Raw genomic sequence first — 12,500 nt, 5'->3', positions numbered from 1 at the left:
TTCATAAGCCCAATGACCTATCAAATGGCCAATAAAACATCACGTGCAGTGGTTTTATATCCGATAAAACCTCCTCCTTATTAGTGTGCGGTGTTTAATGTTTTGCTCGTATGCTAATATAATGTCCACTGTTCACAAAAACATCATTGTTATGAACTCTCTTGACACACGCTTTTCCAGGAATGTTTTTGAAGCCGTTCAAAAAACTCGCAGCACGTGTTTTATCGGGTCTAAAGTCACTCGGCTGCGCCTCGTGGTTTTAAATCCCGATAAAAAACTGCTGCTCGTGTTTTAAACATTACATAACGACATAAAGAAAAAACTGGTCTTTTCTTTATATTGCTATGCCATTATCTCGCCACTCAATACAGCTATTTGATGGATATATCTGCACTTTGTGTATTTATGGTAATAAATACTGATGTACTTTTTCATATTCGATACATAATCAATGCCATTATTAGCATAATTATTATTTGATAGATTTATAGTCGTTAGTTTAGATTGAACTTAAGGTGATTCCACTGAATTGCATTGCGCATCCTTGCTGCGCATAATTTTTCGCGTCATTTAGCGCGCGCACGAGCGCGCGCACGCACAACATTGCGGGATTTCCTTGAGGTTAAGCTCGGCAGGAAAATAAATGGTCCTTTCCTTCTAAACGAACACGGTGACCCCCATTTTTTATTCAACGAAATTAAAGAAAATACGACTCTCTAAGTTATATCCCAGTTTCAATAATTTTTCATTATTCAATTTCGAAAAATTATTGTGAAATCACTACTACGATCAATTTTGGACGTTTCGCGGGAAGCGTACAACCGCTCGAATGTCCCCTGTTATGCTATGGGATTAATTTATTTAGCCACTTTATGTCGTTTTACTACAAAGTTACAGTACTGTTAAAAGAAAAATGCTAGAATTTCATTGTCAGTACTAACTTTCTGGAAGTAGTAAGCACTTCTCGCTGAAGACTAGCTCCTTTAATATGCCACAATAATATATCACATGCCTAGAAAATAGTGAGATACTACAGCCCTCTAGGGTGAAAACAAGGACGGTGACCCCCTCTTTTTATTTTATTTTTCTGATGTACTAGATGGACTTAACATCTGTAGAGATTTTCAAAAAATTCTCATTACAAACGTTCTTTCGATGGAATCACCTTAAGTTGCGATACCTCTTTGATTTGTTATGATCGATGTATCTTTGATTCACGTCTATTTAAAAAAGGCTAGTCTATGTACAAAGGAGCATCAGGAAATAAAATTTTAAGTTATTTCTGGCTAGCCTTATGTTGGTACAATTCCAAGCAGCTCTATGTTAACTTTTGGCGAAGCCACACTTTTTCACCCAACGATGTTTGCAAGTTAAGTTTGACCTGGCTAATAACTTGGCATATATTTTTAATTAGCGCATTTTCTCTGAGTTCAGCTAGAACAATCAGAGTCATCATTTAGTACATAAACCTGACATAAACATTAAAGTCTGAGAACTTAACAATAAAAGATAAGAGTTTTTCACGTGGGAGGGTCGAGTCAAAGCTAGAGGACAGGAGACCATTATACTCGGAGCGTATATCCTGAATACCAGAAGTTTTTTCTCGCGCGCGGCGAGAACGCTTTTTCGGTCGAAGGCCGAACCACAAAGACTTGACCGAAACCGGAAACCAGGCATGATAAGTCTATGGCACCCAGGGTACGCAGCGTACAGCTCCTATACTACGCCTTTTCCTGAACGTTTTTACAGATCGGTCTATTTTTAGCTACGCATGGGAATACTATTACCCGCGAAAATTTAAATTTCGATTCACATAAGAATTATGCAAAACTTAAGACTGGTTAGAAAGGCTGGTATGGGAGACTGGATTTGTGGAAACTTCAACCTAAAAATAAATAGGGCGGTGAAACGTCCAAGAACCGCATTCATTTACTTTAAATCTAAAATTTACAAACCTAATATCCCTGGCCGACAAGTTGTTTCTGCTACCAGCTTCCCCACCGAGCTCATTTCTGGTGAGATACTTAGAACAAGGGGTCTGGCCATCAATAACTGATCATATCAAGGTTGCGTTCGATTCACTGCATTACGTAATAAGAATAAGCGGAAAACGTGCCGGATTTCTCTTTTTCAGTAAACTTGAGGAGACATTTCTGCAAAGTTTCGCTAACACATGATGGTTTAAGAGCGATTTTGTACTCCAGTAACTTCAAAAAACTCTCCAGGGACACTCAGCAGTGATATTGTTCCCGCAGGAATATCTGTATGCATGTGGACGCATGTAATCAGGCAAGACCATAAAGGGGCATTATGTCCTTTTGAAGTTTTTTGTGGCGGAAATATCATGCAGGGGCTCTTTAAAATATGGCTCAGGCTCCCAGGATTGTACATTAGCCACTCGCTATATCAATTAGACTTTCAAAAACTATTTGAAGCCGTTTTGAGTAAGTCATTCTTTGAGAAAGGCGAAAAACTGCCGAACTCCGTTTTGGGATCCAGAACCATGGGAAAAAAAATACGCAAGAAAGGCGCCGGTTAAACCAGAAAGAAAAACCCCCACTCTTCGAGTCCTGCAGGACATTTAATTAAACAACACATAAAAGGAACAATTTTGGGATAAATTCAATATTGGTCGTGATAAACATGTATCCGTTAGAACATACAAACATGACCATCGAAGCCTGAACTTATGACAACATGAGAGTTGAAAGAAATGCTTTTAACTCAAGCTAAACCTAAATTGCCGACCTTGGAACAGCTGCAACGGAAACTTTATAGGAAACTTCGACAACCGATTGTCTGTTTTCCTTTGACGACAGGATAATATCAGCGGGGCGGTATTCATTATAAATTATGGGGAAACCATTATAATATGAAAAACTAATAATAAAGGGAAATAGTAACAAATTAAAAGCTATCCAATGAAGAAACTCTAAGAGAGACCTTTGCTGACGTCATTGTTTACATTTTGCCTTATTAGCATATATCAAACAACCAGCTCCGAACAAATGGACACTCAAAACTTAAAGAACATGTCACTCTTGGTAGTCAGTGTAAATATTGGTGTGACATGTTGAATATTTTCAGAGAAATTTTCTTTCATAATACTGAAATTCATAAAGAATACAATATATTGCTATGCATATATTCCTATGCATATTTTCGTACTGATAACGTTCGTTTATCAATACACTGTTTAGCCTACAAGGGATACGCACAAATTACTAAGAACATGCTAATATTGCCAAGCTTTTTCAATTTATGAAGATCATCATTTATCTTTCAGTAGCAAGTTTTGTCCTTTACACTAATTTATGCTAATATATGCTAATGAGGCGAAATATTTAAACAGAGAGCCGCTATACCAGAGTGGTTATCATACAAGAGGATATCAGGTGACATAAGGTATGAGGTTGTTTATCAGTGGATGACGATACAATGTATTTTTTTGTCAAAAGAATAGAGGATACGGTTGGTAATGCACCTCAAGTATCTTTTACATGTTAGTAAGAATCTGTTGTTGATCTGACTTTTCAGATCACTGAAAACTGATATTAACCTTTCGTACGAGGAATTCAGTCTAATTAAGTCAGTCTGCTAAGTCTAGTTTTTATGCCAATATGAATGATAGTTCTTTTATGAAAGCAATAAATATACCACGCAAGAAATGAACTTAATTCTACTTTACCGCTAATTACCTGTGCAGGACGGTACATACCTTGGCTATTACATGTCTCAAGCTGAGGTTAATTAGGCTTTACTATATTATTAGAGTGCAGAAGATGGCGTGAACATACAGGACGTTAATGCTTATTTCACGCAAGGTTCGCTGTGTTCGGGTACCTTCATGTACCCGCGATTACCCCATTGCAACCTCACAGAGTCTTGAGTCTTAAGGCTGATGGTCTACTAACCGAATCTGCGTCGTATTACTAAAGCATATTTCAAATGTTGATTTGAGCAGCAGGTTCCAGATAGATATAATTTATTCCAAGCAGCTGTTTTATCACTTTAATCTACCAGAAAGCTAAGGAAGCTGATATTTAAACGAAGATCCAAAAGTGGAAACTTTCAGCACAAATTACCGCAAAAAAGAAACAGCAATTATCCAAAACTTACCTTTCAATAAAAATGAAAGAAATAATTTTTGAGATAAATCATACGGTTGTGATCAACATGTACCAGTTATAACCCACAAAAATGATCAATGAGATCTGATCTTGCTAAATTAACAGAAGGCACTCAATTCAGGCCAAATCTAAATGGCAGCCTTGAACAGCTGCAACGGAAGTTTTAAGGATGTTTCTGAGCGAGAAATATGCCTGCAAGTTGAGAAAAATAAAATAAGCTTATGGGTGGAACGCGCTGATCTGACATGACAGTTTGCTTAACGGCTGTCAAACTTTAAATGTTTGGCGGCAAAACACGTCCTGTTTGGCACCCTATTAGAACATTTTTTTTTTTGTTTTGTGTCCATGCAACCGACGGTAAATATACCGCGCAAAAAAATCATCTTAATTCTACTTTAACGCTAAATTGAACAAATTATCGTGCAAGTTATTGGCAATTTGCTTACGCAGAAAGTTTAAAAGTCTACTCAGGCAACTGTTATTACTGCATGTGGGTAACATCATTCAACTGAGCACGTATCCTTCTCAATTGCCCTTTACTCAGTTTGTTTTCCGAGTTACATTTTGAAAGCGCTTGTTCTCCGCCTGGTAGCCGAACAAGAATAACTACTGCTGAGCATCTTTCACTCAGGTAAGACATTTAAGCCAAGGCAACCGAACTTTTTATGAAGTTACGAGCTGCGAGCGAAAGATGCCGTTTGAATTCGGGGGTGGTAGTAGATTAAGACCTGGGTACACACGAGTTAGTTTTGCTCACAATTAAGAATGCGACTGGCACTTTTATTCTCTTTTACGTTCTTTTGTAGTTCAAAATTTGGTTGCTCTGTAACAGGCAAAACAGTTGTGATTTTGCAGTTTCACCCGGGTCTTTTCCACCAAACGAAGTTCGTTGTTTTAGTTTGACCCGGTCTTTTCTACCAAACGAAGACCCTATAAATTTCCTATCTTTCGGCGTATGACAATGTGTTTTAGCGAAGGACTTCGTTGTTTTAATTTGACCCGGTCTTTTCTACCAAACGAAGACCCTATAAATTTCCTATCTTTCGGCGTATGACAATGTGTTTTAGCGAAGGACTTCGTTGTTTTAATTTGACCCGGTCTTTTCTACCAAACGAAGACCCTATAAATTTCCTATCTTTCGGCGTATGACAATGTGTTTTAGCGAAGGACTTCGTTGTTTTAATTTGACCCGGTCTTTTCTACCAAACGAAGACCCTATAAATTTCCAATCTTTCGGCGTATGACAATGTGTTTTAGCGAAGGACTTCGTTGTTTTAATTTGACCCGGTCTTTTCTACCAAACGAAGACCCTATAAATTTCCAATCTTTCGGCGTATGACAATGTGTTTTAGCGAAGGACTTCGTTGTTTTAATTTGACCCGGCCTTTTCTACCAAACGAATACCCTATACATTTCCAATCTTTCGGCGTATGAAAATGTGTTTTAGCGAAGGACTTCGTTGTTTTAATTTGACCCGGTCTTTTCTACAAAACGAAGACCCTATGAATTTGATATCCTTCGGCGTATGATAAAGTGTTTTAGCGAAGGTCTTCGTTGTTTTAGTTTAACCCGGTCTTTTCTACAAATCGAAGACCCTATTAATTTCGTATCTTTCGGCGGATGACAAAGTGTTTTAGCGAAGTTCTTCGTTGTTTTAGCTTGACCCGGCCTTTTCTACTAAACGAAGACCTTGTAAATTTCGATCTTTCGGTGTATGACAAAGTGTTTTATCGAAGGTCTTCGTTGTTTTAGTTTGACCCGGTCTTTTCTAGAAAACGAAGAGCCTATAAATTTGGTATCTTTTAGCGTATGACGAAGTGTCATTAGCGAAGGACTTCGTAGTTTTAGTTTGACCCGGTCTTTTCTACCAAACGAAGACCCTATAAATTTCGCATCTTTCGGCGGATGATAAAGTGTTTTAGCGAAGGTCCTCGTTGTTTTTGGTTTGACCCGACCTTTTCTACAAAACGAAGACCCTATAAATCTCGTATCTTTCGGCGTATGACGAAGTGTTTTAGCGAAGGACTTCGTTTTTGTTTGTTAGTTTGACCCGGTGTTTTTCACCAAACGAAGACCCTATTAATTTCGTATCTTCAGTTCGGCGTATGACGAACTGTTTTAGCGAAGGTCTTCGTTGTTTTAGTTTGACCCGGTCTTTTCTACCAAATGAAGACCCTATAAATTTCCTATCTTTCGGCGTATAACAAAGTGTTTTAGCGAAGGACTTCGTTGTTTTAATTTGACCCGGTCTTTTCTACAAAACGAAGACCCTATGAATTTGATATCCTTCGGCGTATGACAAAGTGTTTTAGCGAAGGTCTTCGTTTTTTTAGTTTAACCCGGTCTTTTCTACAAAACGAAGACCCTATTAATTTCGTATCTTTCGGCGGATGACAAAGTGTTTTAGCGAAGTTCTTCGTTGTTTTAGCTTGACCCGGTCTTTTCTACTAAACGAAGAACCTATAAATTTGGTATCTTTTAGCGTATGACGAAGTTTCATTAGCGAAGGACTTCGTAGTTTTAGTTTGACCCGGTCTTTTCTACCAAACGAAGACCCTATAAATTTCGCATCTTTCGGCGGATGACAAAGTGTTTTAGCGAAGGTCTTCGTTGTTTTAGTTTGACCCGGCCTTTTCTACAAAACGAAGACCCTATAAATCTCGTATCTTTCGGCGTATGACGAAGTGTTTTAGCGAAGGACTTCGTTTTTGTTTTTTAGTTTGACCCGGTGTTTTTCACCAAACGAAGACCCTATTAATTTCGTATCTTCAGTTCGGCGTATGACGAACTGTTTTAGCGAAGGTCTTCGTTGTTTTAGTTTGACCCGGTGTTTTCCACCAAACGAATACCCACCCGTCCTTTTCTACCAAACGAAGACCCTATTAATTGCGTATCTTTCGGTGTATCAGGAAGAGCTGTTTTAGTGAAGGTCGTCGTTTTGTAGTTTGACCTGGCCCTTTCCACAAAACAAAGACCCTGTTGTTCGTGCCTCTAATATCATTTATATAAAAGTTGTTAATCTTGGCCCATGGACTTTAAAAATGTTTTGAACGTACTCTTCTCTTTGCACTAACAATTGGTTTAAATTTGACAGTACAATTATAGTAGCCAAAGCGAATAATGTTTTGTGTTTTTTTATGTTAAGTTTTGCGACGCCTTGAAAGGCAATAATTTGATTGTTGAATAACCCGCGGAGCTGACAGGATTTTGGCCGATGCTAGATTTTTTCCAAAATCTGTTTTCATTTTTGTCGCTTCGCGACCCCGTAGCTCGTAATGCTCTCTTTCGGTGCAATAAGAAGTCGACCTCTACCAAGTCAAAGCGAAGGCTAGTTGTCGCGCGCGCGCAGAGAGTACCGCCAGCTCCAAATGATAAATGTTATTGACTGGTCGACTTTATCATCCAACCTATTTTCGTTCATGCTATATCCTTAGTAGATATGAAAACAATCAGTTTTCTAATAACAACAAAACAACAACAACAACAACAATAAAACAATTACAAGACTAGAACTCGAAGCATGAAGCTTTTTTAGTTTTTGCACATAAAAGAGATATAAATATCGAATAAATTTTTTTTTGCAGAGGGATGGATAATGCTTGTCAACAAAACGGAACACAAAATGAAACAAGTTTCCTGGTAGCTGAAGGAGAAGAATAAAACAATGACAAAGATCTCTTCATCTGAGTGCATTGCCTGGCTTACAGTATTCATGACCGAGTCTGTTGCTATAGTAACGCTTAACATCCTTACAATTATTGTTTTTATAAAAAACTGCAGTCTTCGTAGGCGCAGCATGTACCTGGTGATCAACCTGGCAGTTGCAGATATGTTTGTGGGAGGATGCTCAGAAATCGCATATTTTGTGGCGTTAGGACAATCATGCTCATTCTGGAATACCCGAATACTACCTTTTGTTGTTCTCCATTACGTACTGTTAACCTTGTTTCTTACAGTTTCTCTGACAAACCTCACTGCGATCTCGTTAGAAAGAGCGCACGCGACGTTTCGTCCTTTTAGACATCGTATTATCAAAAAGTGGGTGTTTGGATTTATTATTTCAATCATTTGGGTTACAGCTGGAGTGTTAACGATTGCTCTTTATTATTTACTTTCCTACCGAGCTATTTATCCCTATATAGCTGGTTCATTCATTGGTTTTTGTATATTTATTATTTGTGTTTCTTACGCGTCTATTGTTGTCAAGATTTATTGTGGAGCTCATCCTCAGCACAATGGTGCAGCCGGCAGAGAGGAAAAACTAACTAAAACATTGGTCATTGTGACTGTTGTATCTTTGCTGATGTGGCTCCCAATTACGATATATTGTCTACTGTCGGTTTATTCTTTTGTTCCTTGGTGGGTGGATTTTCGTCTCTTTCAAGCTCTTGGCGTTTTGTTTTTTGCAAACTCCCTTGTCAATCCTATTTTATATGCAATCAAAATGCCAGACTTTAAAAGAGCTCTCGTTTCACTTTTTCGACGTCAGCAAAGACAAGTTGACGTTATTCCCCTTGGTCCCTTGTGATTACTAAGGATATTTGTTGCACATAATTTTTGTCATTTCGTGACTCGCTTGAAGTTGATTTAAAATATAGTGATAAAGAGGGCACTAAAAGAAAGTGAACTAAAAAAAACAAAACAAAAAAAAAAACAGGTCTGTTGCGTTTGGCAGTGTGGTTCGTCATTTTTTTTAGTTACATTCGTATTGAAAGTGCTCCATACTGAATGAGATCTTGACAAATATAAATTTTTAATTTCCAAGTTTCAGTGGTGAAGTTGTCTAAAAGTAGATGGAAAAGTTTAATGGTCGTTCGATGTTACAATTTAGTTACATTTTTGCAGAGTTGAATGCTATTTTATTTTGTTATTTTTTGTGAAGTCTTTGAAAACCTACCATCTGTTATTCCGGGGCCTTCTGATTGGTCCCTGTCTACCTTTGTACTGTTGTGTTTCAGGCTAGGGCAAATTACTAAGCGTTTAGTTGAACAACAATCAATTTAACACTGATCTAAGATAATTTTGCTTCAGCTGAACTTGCGAATGATGTTATATAGACGCCGAAAGTTTGCTTGATCATTTTGTCTCAATTGGTTGTTTACATTGTGAATGGTATTTAAATATTTTCGCTGATTCGAGCTGTAAGGCATAAAATTTTAATACACATTGAATGATCATAATAATCGTAATCTGATTTCTAGTTAATAGGACTGTAAGTCTCAATACAGCTATTTGATGGCATTATCTGTACTTTGTATATATATGGTAATTAATACTGGTGTACTTTTTCATATTCGATACGTAATCAATGCCATTATTTGCATATTTGGTAGATTTATAGTCGTTAGTTTAGATTGAACTTAAATTGCGATACGTATTTGGTCAGTTATGATCGATGTATCTTTGATTCATGTCTATTTAAGAAAGGCTAGTCTATGTACAAAGGAGCTTCAAGAAATAAAATTTAAACTTATTTCTGTCTAGCCTTATGTTGGTACAATTCCATGCAGCTCTATCTCAACTTTTGGCAAAGCTTCATTGTTTCACCCAACGATGTTTGCAAATTAAGCTTGACCTGGCTAATACCGCATTTTCTCTGAGTTCAGCTACAACAGTCAGTGTCATCATTTTGTACATAAACCTGACATAAACATTAAAGTCTGAGAAATTGAGAATAAAAGATGGGAGTTTCTCACGTAGGAGGGTCGAGTCAAAGCTAGAAGAGAGGAGACCATTATACTCGGAGTGTATATCCTGGATACCAGAGGTTTTTTCCCGCGCGCGGCGAGAACACTTTTTTCGGCCGAAGGCTGAACCACAAAGACTTGACCTAAACCGGAAACCACGCATGAAAAGTGTCTGGCACCTAGGGTACGGAGCGTACAGCTCCTATACTAAGCCTTTTAGGTGTTTTTACAGATCGGTCTATTTTAAAGGCTGATGTTCACGGTTAAGCGCATGCGCGAGCAGACCGGCTCAAAAATAAATTGTGCGGGTCGACACTAAATTCGACGTGAGTTTGTGGTGATATAATCTGTTAAAATCGTGCCAGAATTTTGATCATCCGCTCTTTGTTCTCCACTTTTTGTAATCTAGTGTTTCCTCTTGTAAATATAAGTTCGTTTTTTGTAATGTTGAAAGTATTTTTGCCGCCGAAATCGACATTTTAGTCGATGGCGGGTCAAATGAAACGTCGTGGCCGGCGACCGGCGACTGGACGTTCTGCAGACTCCGGGAAGCACAGAAGTAAAAGCGGAGAGTGGAGTGGATGTAGAAGTCCTGTGTGGTTAACAAACAAACAAAAGATTTGAGGCAATTGCGAATGGCAAACGCAGTCTTTATCTGCCACCACAGCTACGTTTTTCAAATACATTGATTCCAGCATTTCGGAAGGACGGTCCGTTGTTGTTGTTACTAAACGGTTGCATCGCTTCTTGAAGCTTGGGGATTTCTCGTTCTTCACCTTTTCGCTGGTCTAGTAAAATCAGGCTATCGAACAAACACACTATAGTTAGTTTATCACTGAATGCTGATGAAATGCTGGTCCTAAGTACGTAAGTTTGAGGGAGCGTCTCGGCTTTTCGAACCGCGCGTAATCAAAAAGATCCATGCCGCGAGATATACCGTAATACATTGTACTTAAATAAAACCGAATGCGTTCGCATAAGTTCTGGCATTTCTTGGATGTCGTGAGACATTTGCACGAAGCGTTGCAAAAATCCCCATGTGATTTACAAGGGCACCTTTTTGTTTCTTTCTGAAACGTGACTGAAACATTGGCCGGTCAATTTTATTCTACGCCAGCAAGTTATAAGGCTTGCCCGCCGTATCCGGCGCGCCAGTATTTTGTATTCGCTTCTAATTCATCCAAAAACAATAAGCTTGACAGCTCCTACGTCATCGCTCAACATGCGCCGAACCGTGAAACTCTCCCTTTAAGCTACGTATGGCAATACTATCACCCGCGAGAATTGAAATTCGGATTCACATGAGAATTATGCAAAGCTTAAGACTGGTTAGAAGGCTCCTATGGGAGACTAGATTTGTGGAAACTTCAACCTAAAAATAAATAGGGCGGTGCACAGGCAGCCCAAGCTCAATATCAGAGAACCGTTGAATTATAAGGATTTGTATGGGAATACAACGGATTTGTGTAAAATGGCAGAAAATAACAGTGTTTTGTCAATAAAGTCAACTTACCCTGTTTCGTCTTGTATTCTTTGTCATTTACCAGCTTTTCAAGCCGATTCGGAGCGATTTCGGTGAGTTAGCGTCATTCGGGTTTACACTGTTAAGTGTAACGAAAGGCCGAACTCTATTTCAGCCGTGCCCGAAGCGTGAAACGGAATAAATCCGTTGAAATCATCTCTGGTGTCCCAATTCCTTTATAGAATCAAAGTAGAGATGAATACCTATCCTTCCAGCGCATTTCCGACTCGATTGAAGCCGTATCGCGTTTGCTAGAAAGATTTTCTTTCAAGTCGGCTCGCTTCTGAAATTTCGAAAGATGCGCGGCCAGAACGCCATGGACACATTGAACGTTCGAATTTCGATTTGCGATAATTGGTACTCATTTAGTTTGTGTAATGTGGTTTAACTATTCAGGAGCTAACGTCGTAGGAGCGACTTTAAAGTTCAGAAAGGGAAAGGAAAATAAATCATCAAGCGTCCACGTTCTCCATAAAACCTTGAATGGTGATTACACATCGTTGTTTTGTAGAGGACGACAAAGAGATGTACCAAAGTTTATAACGCACGTGCAGAGCCAGTGTTTTGCTAATTAAAACTATTGTTTTCTGACGTTCTTGTTGTGGTCGTCGTCGTCTCCGCAGGTCCCAGCGATAACGAAAAAGACACCTGAAAATATAACTTTATTTTATTTATGCTGCCTCACGATTATTTCTACTCTTTCAACGACTACAGAAACGGCGGACTACGCAGAAATAAAAATGCCGCTCCTACGACGTTAGCTCCTGGATAGTTCGGCCACATTACGCAAACTAAATGAGTAGAAATTATCGCAAATTCATTCAGAAAACGCGAGTGTAATTTTTAAATCCCGTAAGAAACTTGGGCTGAGCATCTGGCGAAATGATATGGCCAATGGAACCGAAAATTCCCGGAATTTCCAAATCTCCGGGAAAAAGGACAATAGGTTGTCGAGTCGAGATATTTGATTCTGTACCGGAAATTTAGGTTGAATAGATCGCGCCCTTTAAATTTGGGAAACACGTCCGGTAGTAATTTTGATTTGTCGATGGAAACAATGGTCCCTTAACGGTGTTCCCAAAAGGGACACGAGGAGACTCTGCGAACAAATCTGTTTGCCTGTGGACAACTTGCTGCTGTTCCCCCCGTGCCAGGGAATTA

This window comes from Pavona decussata, unplaced genomic scaffold (genome assembly GCF_977016875.1).
Source record: "Pavona decussata unplaced genomic scaffold, jaPavDecu1.1 SCAFFOLD_418, whole genome shotgun sequence".
Lineage (NCBI taxonomy): Eukaryota > Metazoa > Cnidaria > Anthozoa > Scleractinia > Agariciidae > Pavona > Pavona decussata.
Note: the sequence above shows the minus strand (reverse complement) of the source record.